Source organism: Dendrobium catenatum, unplaced genomic scaffold (genome assembly GCF_001605985.2).
Source record: "Dendrobium catenatum unplaced genomic scaffold, ASM160598v2 fragScaff_scaffold_986, whole genome shotgun sequence".
NCBI lineage: Eukaryota > Viridiplantae > Streptophyta > Magnoliopsida > Asparagales > Orchidaceae > Dendrobium > Dendrobium catenatum.
This window is the reverse complement of record NW_021319448.1, coordinates 291,277-304,262: the sequence shown is the minus strand read 5'-3', so window position 1 is coordinate 304,262 and position 12,986 is coordinate 291,277.

The following is a 12,986-nucleotide window of genomic DNA, read 5'->3' as shown; positions in this document are numbered from 1 at the left end:
TTCACAATCATGCATTAACATATTCAACTTGGATTACTTGATTTAACTATTGCCTTCGTATATGGTGTATAGTTTATCCCAAATTTCCTTCTAGTAGTGCACGTAGATACTAACATAAAATCTTTAGAATTTAAAGCATAGAAAAAAAAATTTAAAATTTTGCATTCAATTGAGGATTGATTTGTTCTTTCCTATTCCATTGATTAAAAGGAATATTAATTTTAATTCCATCTAAAACCCATGACGGTAATGAATAACCATTTAAAATCATATGCCACGTACGAAAATCAATCCATTGCAAGAAAGTAGACATGCAAATTTTTCAAAAATTAAATGTAATATTTTCAAATAAAGGTGGTCTGGTGAATGAATAACTTTCCACAATATTATGATTAAAAAAATTAGCCATGGATCAAAAATTCAAAAGCTTTCAAAAACTTATTTTATGAATCCTGCTCTGATACCACTTGAAAGTTCATTAGGGATGTTAGGCCCTTATGAACTAGTCCCAAGGCTAACCAAAAAGGAGTGAATCTATATTTTAAAATAAATCATTCGATCAAAAACACAAACCAAGATTCACCACAGAGAAAACATAATGCGGAAAAATAAATGCAAAAATAATAAAGGAAAGAACACACCAAATTTATAGTGGTTCGGTCAAACCTTGACCTACGTCCACTCATTTGAGGCACCCTCCAAGTATTGCACTAAACTAAGTGTCTCTCCTTTATCCCCGTCAGCTAGGCGAAGAAGCCCTTTCAAAATCACTTCCACCATCCCCAGTGCAACGAAGTTGCCAGGTATTTTGACACCAAAGAGATATTCTTTTTCTATGAACTTCCCTCAAGATGAGCCTTGAATCTGATGATATTAAGGTGCAGGACTGGTAGAGCAACCGTGTGGAATCCCCCTCCACACTCCCTTGAGTCCACCCTCACAGGATCTTCTCCCTCTCTCAGACTTCACCCGTTCCTCACTCTCTTTCAAGCTCTCTCTTCAAGTCCCCCCAAAAGAATGAAGCTACAATGGCTTCCAAAGACTCTTACAAAAGTTCCTTGTCAAAATCTTAAATAGAAGATCTCAAAATAAGCTCATTAACGCAACTTACTGACTTTATCTTCCAGGCCGATATAAATATCGGCTTGGCCGATCTATGTAAATTATGCTCAATCAGCCCGGTCGGTTAGGGAAGATTAGAGAATTTTTGGTAATATCATCTAGGCTGATAGGATATCGTTCTGGACGATTAGTTCAAATATGAGGAAAATGGCCCTAAACATTGCCCTGAAAAGAAGCTGGCCGATGTCAAGTCGACCCGACGATCTTGCGATTGGCCCGACTGATCTTATCATGCAAATCACCATTAATTGCTTTCTTAATTTCTAGATTTATTTAAGAAAAGTTGTGCTGGATCGGCCAGGCCGATCCTGATAGGCTAGGCCAATCCACCAGGATGATGTCCAAAGATAAGTAATTCTTAAATAGATCTTGCAGCAGATTATTTCTGATTTGAGCCTATCATCCTGACCGATACAAAATCATCCAGGATGATGTGTTTAATGATGGCTGTCTTAACAAGGATGATGCCCTAATCAGGGTTTCTATTTTTGAACCGATCGTCCAGGCCGATATAAATATCGTCCAAGATGATGTTAACAAAAATAGTAAACTCTAGGGAACAGTCATAAATTCTTCCAAGGTGTGTGTGTGCAAAGTTACCTAGCATTTGGAGCCATAGGAATTATAAAAGACTCAAGAAAGGAAAAGGATACAAATTGACTCAGATCTAGTCTACCCAATCTTCAGCTAGTTCCAATAGAAGTTTGATCATGTGGAGCTGAAATGTCAGTAGATAAGACAGTCGTAGAGTAATAAGAGTGTTTGCTATCATCAAAATCATAAACCATGAAAACAGATCTGTAACACAACTTTGTTCCTGCATCCTGCATTAAATTTAAGAATTTCTCACCATTATAATTTTATACTTTAGTATTGAACTGGTCATTCTGCTCCATCGACAGATTTTGATATGGATCAGTTGGACGTAATATGTCTCTTAATAATTCATATATATCATCTTTTCTTATATCCTCAGGAGCAGATGCTTCATTCAATATAGCACCAGTTTGTGTAGCACCAGATGCTTCATTCAATGCATATCAACCTATAATACAATGTCCTTTCCTATGTCGATTCCATATAACATATCTAGCAAAAAATCCTTTAGAAATTAAATGGTCTTTCACATCTTTCATAGAATGAAAGTAACTAATAATGCATGACCTGCACGTACATAAAATTTTCTCTGATAAATTATTTCTTTGACTTGCAAACTCTATGAAGTTGTTTACACAATTTACATAATCATGATTCCACTTGACTTTTGTAATCCAACTCTTATCTATATTAAGTGAAAAATGAGTTTCCAAGTCACTACTAAGAATAAATATTCATTAGGTCAGTCAAATTTTTATGCAACCATCATCCTTATAAACTTGTAAACATCATGTTTATGCAACAACTAGGTGCTACTATCCACATTTTTTGTCTTTTGATTTATCCTTTACACACATCTATTTTTTATATCCACCTGATCAATTCTCATATATATTTTTAGTATTTAAAACATAGCTTGATCATTTGAACACAAATATAAACATATGTGAATTATATAATTGTCATGAAAATAGAACATATGACACTTCCTATGTAGTTCAACCCATATATTTTAATTTCTAAAGAACATAGGACATAGCTCATCCTAATTTTGTTGCGTTCAATGTTATTTTTTAGTCAAATTTTTTGGATCTATTATTGTTCTTTCTCTTGAATGTTTCTTCCAATATTATTCTTTCTTTTGATTGTTTCTCCCATATTGTTGTCCTACAAAAGCCTATATTGATTTAAAGTCTCAAGCGTGTCTAATTAAGGAGCTATTTAGTAGCACTTGAAAGACTTAAATCATATGTGACTGTTTAGCTAATCTACTAAGGATTTAAATTTTAGGGCAGTTGAATTTTTTATTTATTTTAATTTACACTGTTAATATTGCTTTATGGTAAATATGGTGATTACAAATTTTGATTAAATAGTAAATATATGTTTTTAGTTTAATATTTATTTTTGAACTCTTAAAATTAGTTCATAAATTACAATGGTCTCTATTTATTATTTTCTTGAAGGAATTATGAATTTAAAATGGCATTATCATATATATTCTTTATATTTGAAATCAATATTTTTTTTGGGTGCTTCTAGTATGACTCATAATCTAATAATAGAGGTGAACAAGTCGGATGACATGTTAGACCATGTTCATGGAATTTAAGATTTTGTTAGAATTGGGTTCTTGAACTACTTTCTAGACTTTGTTGGTATGACAATATAACAAATTTGACTAACTTTAACTTCATAAGTTTTATTAGTAATCATTTTAAATATTATTTTATTGTTTAAGCCATTAGGTTATAAACGAGTTGGAACTGAAGTATGTCAAGCGAGTCCAAATAAAGAAAATGGTTATTTCCATAATGGCTTTTGTGTGGATAAGAAGGAGAAATACATGGGCTTCATTCAGGTGTTGCTATTATCGATTCCCACAGAAGTTTGTTAGTACCTTTAAGTAACATTGGGTATTGTAAAGATGAACTTGCTCGTTGGTTGTATACAAAATACATGCACATATGGATGACATACATGTATCTTTTTTTCTATAGTTAATCAAATAGACTATAGAGTAATTAGAATTATATGCACTCCTTGTTCTTTGATGTAAAAATTCCCTTTAAAGTTTGACAGACACAATAGGATTTTAAAAATCTAGGATTTAGCACTAAAAGGCAAATTTTTCAATTTTTGGCGGCTTTCATTTACCATTATATTTACTTTATGATTTTACGTCCCTTAAATATTGATCCTTTTTTTTACTTTAGGGATTACATTTACAAAACAAGAAGAAGAATGAGAAGTTGAAGTTGAAGAAGATGATGAAGAAGAATGAGAAGAAGAAGAAGAGCGAGAAGGGGAAGCAACTCACATAGATGAAGGGACAGCTTGATGTGTCTTCACGTGAGGAGAATAGCGAGCAAGATGCGAGCGAGATGTGCTGTGTGCTCCTCTCTGATAGAAGTTGTGATGCTTCATTCACTCTGCTTGAGTCACACATAAGAAAGAATAGGGGAAAGAGAAGATTAGTTGAGCTCCATATCACACACATAAATTGTACTTAGGGATTCCGGTGGAGCATCACCCACAATTAAACTAGGTGATAATTGCATCGATTTAAACCGGTGCAATTTCCACCTGTTAAAATCAATGTTAATTGCACTAATTTTAACCGATACTAAAATGGTGTTTAGGAAGCAGTTCTAAAATTTCTCCTAAGTGCTACAAAAAATACTATTTTTTAGTAGTGAAGAAGTTACAAAAAAAAAAAAGGTTTCTAATAACGCATCTCACTTTCTAGCTATTTTCTATCACAATTATGTATGAGGGTTTATATAAAGGTATTTATATGAAGTGCCACAAAAAAAAAAATCATATAAAGAAAAATGAAGCTAGGGGGAATGAAAATCAGCATAAATACATTATAAATATTAAACAAACTTTATGCAACCTATAGTTTCTATATAATCATAGATTTAGAAAAAAGGATTAGCTTCATATAAAGACAACATACTCAAGTTTATTAAATTATTGTAATTATTAAACTTACATAATTAGTTTTTTTTTTAAGGAATGCATAAAGAAATTTTATTAAAAAAGTAAATACAAACTACTAAGTGATTGATCCACGGTCAAATTCCTCCTTTAACAAAGAAATAAATAGAGGAGGAATCTTATTACTACTAAAGTCATCCAAAGAAAAATCTATTGAACAAGCATAGTTAGCACAAAAATCCGCTAACTTATTACAATTCCTATTTACAAAATGAAATAGAACTTGATTAAATTCTTGAGAAATGAAAAATCTTCCAGCATTAGGTAGTCCTCCTTAACAACATCTTTATTCAAATGCCATTGAAAAAAATTGAAGACATCATGATTATCACCCTCAATAATGATACGCTTATAATCAAGCATCCATTCATAAACAAACTTTCTCATGGACAGAATTGAAAATAGCTCCAATTGTGCCAAATTCAAATGCATACAACTAACGCCAAAAGTACACAAAAATCAACCTTTATGATCTCTGAAGACACCTCATATACCAGCTTTATAGTTAAAAAAGAGGCATCAATGTTGAGCTTAATCAGTTTGGGGGGAGGAGGATGTAAATTAGGACAGGACAACTTGGTATCCCTGTATTCCAAACTTCGATTAAGATAAAAGGAAGCAGTAGCAAATCTAACTGCATTAACTGTAATGAATACCACACTATTCTCTTTTCCACCATGTTTGATTATATTCATTCTTCTCCAAGAGAAGAAAATAGAAGAACAATAAATATTACCAATGAACAGATTAGAATCTGCATAAGCTTCGAAGCCAGAAAGCGCTCCCTAAGAGATGAACAAATCAAAACCATTAACCCCCATTTAATAAGAATATTAAACAGTTGAATGAGCTTAACACATTTAACAGCAATATATTCAAATTTTTAGCAAACTTATATCCTCTCAGGAATCCATTAAAGTCCATCAGCCTTCTATACATTAAGTAATCATTTGAAGGAACTGCATTTTTGTTTAATCACCACCATAATAGGTCAACATGGGGCCTAAGCATGAGATTTTTCTTCCATCTCCAATGAGATTGCTCATCACCGTTTCCACTCAACTTTTGAGCAACTAAAGCAGCTATAAATTTACCAAAATATTTGGAAATAAGCTCCACCTGATCAATTCACAATTCGTGATGAATAGGAACAACCATGATAACCTCCACCATATGTTGTCCAAAAAACTGCAGCAAATGGGATTCATCCCATTCACCATCTCGTATAAAACTCGTAAGATATTTTGTATCTTCATTCATATCCACAACAAATTTAGGACACTTTTCAATTGACTTATAAAAAATTCATACATCCTCAATGGTATTTATTTCATAACCAATAGAGACTTTACATCTAACAATTGGAAGAAGAAATTTGGCTCACTTCAAAATGATCTTCCATGTGGGAGAGAAATACCTCTTAGTTTCATAGCTCCAAATATGATTTCCATATCTAGAAATTAAAGTCCTATTTAGAAGAGAAGAAGGCTTTGAGATAAAATTCCAAGCAAATTTAACCCTCAAAGGACAACCTTTAGCAACAGTCGATTGGATGCCTTGTCCTCCCATTCTTCTAGATTTAGATAATACTTCCCATGAAACATAATGAAGACACTTACTTCCATCTTGTTTGTTCAACAGAAAATTCCTACACATTCTATCCAAATCATTTAACACACCCATATGGACTAATAAATGAGTAGATAAAAAAGGTAGGAAGATAATGAAATACTAATTTTACAAGGAGCAACTTCCCTACTAGAGAAAAGAATCGGTTACCCCAAACATTAAATCTACTAAGTGCTTTTTCCAACATATTTTGGAAATATGAAGTAGTCAATCTTTTTAAAACAATCTTGATACCAAGATATTTTATTTCTTTAATAACTTTGAAACCCAAGTGTCTAGAAAGAGCAATCCTACTCCTTTTAACTGACTTCTGAAAGAATAGAGGACTTCTAAAAATTCACCTTCTGGCTAGACCATTTACTAAAGTCTTTTAGAATGTTGTTTACTTTCTCCACACATCTATACTTGGCCTCTAAAAAGATAATAATGTCATCTACATATAGTCAATGGGATTTTTTTTTTTTTTTGAATTTGGAGCTACTTTAATACCAATACTTTCCATCTTTGAGCAAAAGCATCTAAAAGCTATTGAGAACACAATATGAAAAGATAAGGTGACAAGGGACACCCTTGTGTAAACCCACTCTTAGCCTTAATCCACTTTAACTTATTGCCATTTATTATAATAAAAATCTTAAGATCAGCAACACACTGAAGTAAGAGATTAGAAAAGTTTTCTAGAAAACCCAAGTTCCTTAAAACTTGCTTAAGAGTAGACCACTACATACTATCATTAGCTTGCTCCCTATCAATTTTGATTGCCATAAGCCCTTTCTTTGATTTAGCGAATCTAAACTTATTAAACAACTCTTGAGCAAGCAAAATATGGTCGGGTAAAGTATGACTTTTGACAAAAAGTAGACTGATCTTCTAAAATAATCTTATAAATGAAATATTTCAATCTATTTAATAACATTCTTGCCAGAAATTGTAAATTAACAAACAAAGGCTAATTGGACTATAATTGGAGGGGTTCACAAGATTTTTCACTTTAGGGATAAGCACCACTAAAGTTTCCTTCCACTTAGAAAACATGGTACCATCCATAAAAAAAGAATTAACTGCCTTCCAAACATCTTCTTTAATGATTGACCAATAAGTTTTAATCAAAACTAAGAAACACCATCAATGCCTGGAAAGATATTAGCTTCCAATTGACTGACAACTCTTTCCAGATCATCCTTTGTAAAATAAGATAGCAAGACTTCTTTATCAACATCATCCAACACTTGAGTTGGAGACGACCATCCCTTCATATTGCATTTAATGTCCTTCAATATGCCTTCAAATAAGTCATAAAAAATTCTTCAATCTAATTTTCATATTAAACCCACAATCCAATATTGTCTTTAATCTAATTAATCCAATTTCCATTGTGCCTAGTCATAGCAAACACATGAAAAAACATAGAGTTGGAGTCCCCTTATGCTATCCACTTCACTTTGGCCCTTTTCCTCCACCAGGTATTAAGTCGAGCAAGATTATAATTAAGTTCGTGTACCTTAGTTTTTGGCAATAGCATTTATCTTCAGTCAGATTGCCACCTTCAGCTTCTTCTTGCAATTCTAAATTTTTTTTTTTAGGCAGGCCTTCAATATTATCAAATTATGATGTTTGGATATACTCCAAAAAAGTAAAGCCCTCGTTGCTCTTTTGAATTTTATATTTAGAGAATGAACATCATCTCCTTAAACATTCTTCTCTTAAGATTTGGACACAATTCTTGTTGAAGCTAGGAATGAAGCCCATACATCTTCAAACCACAGAAACCTACTTTTTTGAAAATATGAAGAGAATAGCTTAATCAAGATGGGATAGTGATCTGAAGCTATTCTGGCTAGATGTCGATCTACTACCAATTGGAGAGCTTCTAAAGTAACTGTATTTAGAAGACACCATTCTAACCTTTCAAGGATATGAGCTCCACCTTTCTTATTATTGCATTAAGTAAATTTGGGATCAATCACTCCTATGTCATGAAAGTCATAATTATTCATAAGCGTACTCATATCTTTAGAACCAGGAGAAAGAAAAAACTTTTTACCTCCTCTTTTCTCTTCTTGAGACAAAATACAATTGAAATCCCCTCCCATAATGGAAGGAAGCTTACTACCTAAAATAACTTCTAGTTTATTCCATAAAATTGTTATAAGAAATCTCTACTACCATAAACCATAGCAACAAGCCACACACTTTTATTTGCAATACTAAGCTCCCCAACTACAGCTTGAGAAGATGATTCTATAACAGAGAAAGAAGCCATGTCAGTCATCCAACAAACCATAATACCTCCAGATAAAACCTTAGCAGGAAATAGAAAGAAGTCCCATTTGCAACCACAAAATTGATTGAAATCAAATCAATCAATAGAAGAAATATTAGTTTCCACGAGCCTGAAAAAAAACACATCATAATCTTTCATAAATTACTTCAAGTATTGAGAGGCTTCACTCTTCCTTTCCCCCCTACAATTCCAAAAGGCTATAGAAGACATTAAAGATAAGCTTTGGCATTACTCCCTATCCTACCTCTATTAAACAAATCACCTTTTCTATTATATTGAAGAATATTTGCTTTGTCCAATGATCTAAGTTCTTTTTGATGCTTAAATTTCTCCCCAACAAAACTTTCGACAATTCTCCTCCTAGCCAAATTAGAAGCCTACCCCACTTCATTAATGAGTTCCCGCTCTTCTATGTCATCAACAAACAACTCAACTTTTAATGAGTCAGCCTTAGGAATCTCGATTCCAAAATTTTTAACTTATTAACATCAGTAAGTATTTTAGGGTTGATAGCAAAAAAAACCTTACCAACAACAGCATCATTAGCAATATTCTCTAAAGAAAGGCCTCTTGATTTATCTAGAGGGTTTTCATTTAGCAAAATCTAAGCTCCAACAGCTAAAGCATCAAGATTTGCAACACTTTGTTCTTCTTCAACTATTATTGACAGATCTAAAAAAATCTATTTAGTAATATCCAAATTCTCTTTACCAATAGCAGCAGGAACCTGGGCCTTAGAAATGTAGTCTAATAATTGAGCTTTTTTAACATACACAAATCCATTTTTCACCTAATTTGGATTTGTATCAAACTTTGTTTATTTTAATCTTTTAATAGCTAGTTTAAATTTCATCCTTCTCCCATTATTGACATGCACCTATGGACCATAAGATGACTCCTTGGTCATAGCATCTGGTAAAGCAAAATTCACACCATTGGCTTCCCCAGTAGAAATGCAAACTACTTCAACTCCTAAAATGCTCTCCTTCAGAATGCATTCATTAATAAAAATGACCAATATTCTCACATTTAAAACAAAATGTAGAAATTTTCTCATATTCAACTATTTGATAATCCCTCCACCCAAAGGAAATTGTTTATCTAGAGCCATGAGGACACATACCCTACGAAACTCCCATCTCCCCCATTGGAACGTGTTGCCATAAATTCATATAGGAGTTCCTAACATTGAGGCAACTCTTGTTACATTAACTTCTTCCCAACACAACAATGGAAGATGAGGCATTCTAACCCAAATAGGATAAGTTAGACCATTCAAGGAATTTATAGAAAATCGTGAAGACCACTTATAAATTCCCACAATATGACCCTTCACACACCATGGGCCTCCAGCTAATACATTTCAACTACTTCAAGATATGTGAACGAACACAGTACCCAACCTAACCCAAGCAAAGTTAGGTGAAATTTACCAAAATGTCATCATTGTCTACACAATTCATCAGCGATCAACTGGATTGGAACATCATTTCCAAAAACATTAACCACTATGGAAAATTGAAGCTTTTTTGAATTAGCCTTAACATAAGGCTCATACAATTTAAAAGCCACACTATCTTTCAAAAGGATTGAGTCTTCATTTATAAATTTGATTTTAATATTTGGACATTTAGCCCAAGGATTGATACTATCTGAAGAAGGACGAACAACCTTATCAACGAGGTCTTCTATAGAAGAAATTTCATCAATTTCGTTTTCTTGGGCATTCAAACAAACATCAGATGGATTATTAAATACTTGATCTTTCTTGAAAGAACCCAACTTGGCATTACAAAATCTATTAACAAAGAGTTTCAAACCAAATGAATTAGACACTTCAAAGTCATTTTGATAAAAAGATTAAGAAAATTTAACGAGTAGAATTAGCCAACAACCCATTTTCAATACCCTTGCCTTTGCTGACAACAGGGGAATCCTTCTTAACATGAATAAAAAGTGGTTCTCTAATCACCAGTCGTCTGACCTAATAGGTGATCAGGATACATTACTAGAACAACCAAAATGATTCCGACGACCATTGGGGGATGCCACCGTCACTTCGATATTTTGCGAAAAGATTTCCAAAATTGTAGAGGAAGGAAAATATGGAAAAAATGGGATTTTCTCTCTCTAACAAATGGGTGTTTCTCTCTCTATAAAACATGATTTGGTTTAGTTAACCCTTAAATCTACATAACTTGTTATCCCTTAAATATGAATACAAGCATTTTATAAATATTATAATTCTAATAATTCCTTTAGAATTATAGAAGTTGGCAAGACATTACAAGTACTAATTTTTTTGTTATTTTTTATTTAGTAACTTTACTTTTCATTTATCTTTTATTTATCTAAGTACCCTAAAACTTTTTTGAATACATGTCTATTGCATCAACTTATTATTTTCAAGTGGGTGTAAACATTACTAGTAATATTTTTTTAATATTCCAGTACATAGGCCTTTTTCTACTTTTAACTCATTTTTTATTTAGTCACTAAAATACCTTATTTTAATGTTAAATACATATCTATTACCTCCACATATTGTACTAATCTAAAGTTTATTAAAGGTTTCATAATTCTCTAATTACTTGCAAAATGAGCAATATTACAAAATGAGTTATGTATTTAACATGGATTTGCTTAAATGATCAATATCATAACTCAAGGATTAAAATGGATTTGCTCATAATTCTCTAACCAAATGAGCAAATCCATTTTAATCCTTTGTCATAGTATTCCTTTATAAGTAGTCAAGTGCTTAAATGATTTTTAGAAATATTACTTATAAAAAATTACTATTTTTAAATGAAAAGATAAGTTGTTACTTGTAATTGTCTTACTTAGAAAAAACATTTATGTTGTGTACTATTAAATACTTAAGGATCTTAATTTTAAATTTTTAGAATTTTATAATTAAAACAAAAAGGATAATATAGTAAGGAAAAATAATTTTTATAAATTTAGAGAAATATATTTCATTCTTTTTTTTTTCAAATTACATTTTCTTACAAAAATAAAACTTATAAAAAGTGCAAGAAATGAACACAACAAAATAAAACAAACAAACAAAATTTATAAACTAAGATAGAAAAAAATATAATAAATAGTAAAAGTAACAAAATATTTTTATTAACAAATATAGAGTATTTTCTACTCATCCTCATCTTTTTACTTTATTTCATGTGTTGCTATTGGTGATGATGATGGTATTGCCTATGAATACATTTCAAAGTGGGTGGGCTAGAGAATAAATTTTACCAATTATGAGAGCCCATCTCCCAACATTTTACCATTCCTATCATATCTTCATTATAGTTAGCTTGGTTCTAATGATTCCTTCGGTGTTGAGTATCATATGATCATAGCATGTCGATAACTATAAATAATGTATTAATTTATATGTTATATTTTCAGTGAGAACATGTTTTTTATTTATGTTGTGCATAAAAAAATAAAAAAAGCATAAAATTTTAACTATCATCTTACACTGTGATGGTAGACGAATAATTTCCATTGTGCCATAAAGGTCATTGCCGGAGCACCAAAATATTGACATGGTAGCACAAACTTCGCTATTTGAAAGTGTTGCGGTGTCTAAATGGTTAACTTGAAAGCATTGTGTTCACTATTTTCATGCGCTACATCATTATAGTCTAACACAACTTTGTGCCAAATTTATCACTCGGGTGCCAAAACTTTCGAAAGTTAGTAGTGATGTGGTGTAACAGCTATAAATTCTAAAGGACATGATCTTCTAGTGAAGCTCTGTGAATGTTTAGTAAATAATTGATCCATATCAGCAAGCACCGTAGAGGAGATAAAACATTAGTGTAATAACATTTGTTCATTTTATGGGTATAGTGGTGCTGATATTTCAAGCTTCAAAGAATCAATTTACTAATTTTTGTTTACCTACAAATAGTCATTATATTATGTTTGTATGGGATTTCAATCTCTTATATAGTTTTAATATTATTTAAAAAACTCTCTTAGACCTCTCTTTAAATCAATTATTAGAATGTTTAGTTAGTGTTTGTGTGAGAAACTCTGTATATTAAGGAATGAGTGTACACATTAATCCTTCTTCGTAATATCATTCTCTTATATTTTTATTCTTCAATGATTTCATGTATTTTTATTCTTCCCTGATTTCAGGTATTTTTATTCTTCCTTGATTTCAATAAAAATATGTTTGCTAATCTTTTCTTTCAAATCTCACTGATTTTATAGTTTTAAATTGATGATATAGATAAAATATTATGTATTAATGAAGATTCTTGTTCTCTAAATTTAAATGATATTTTTAATATTTTTCTACTCATTATTTAATGCACATAGTGGTTATATA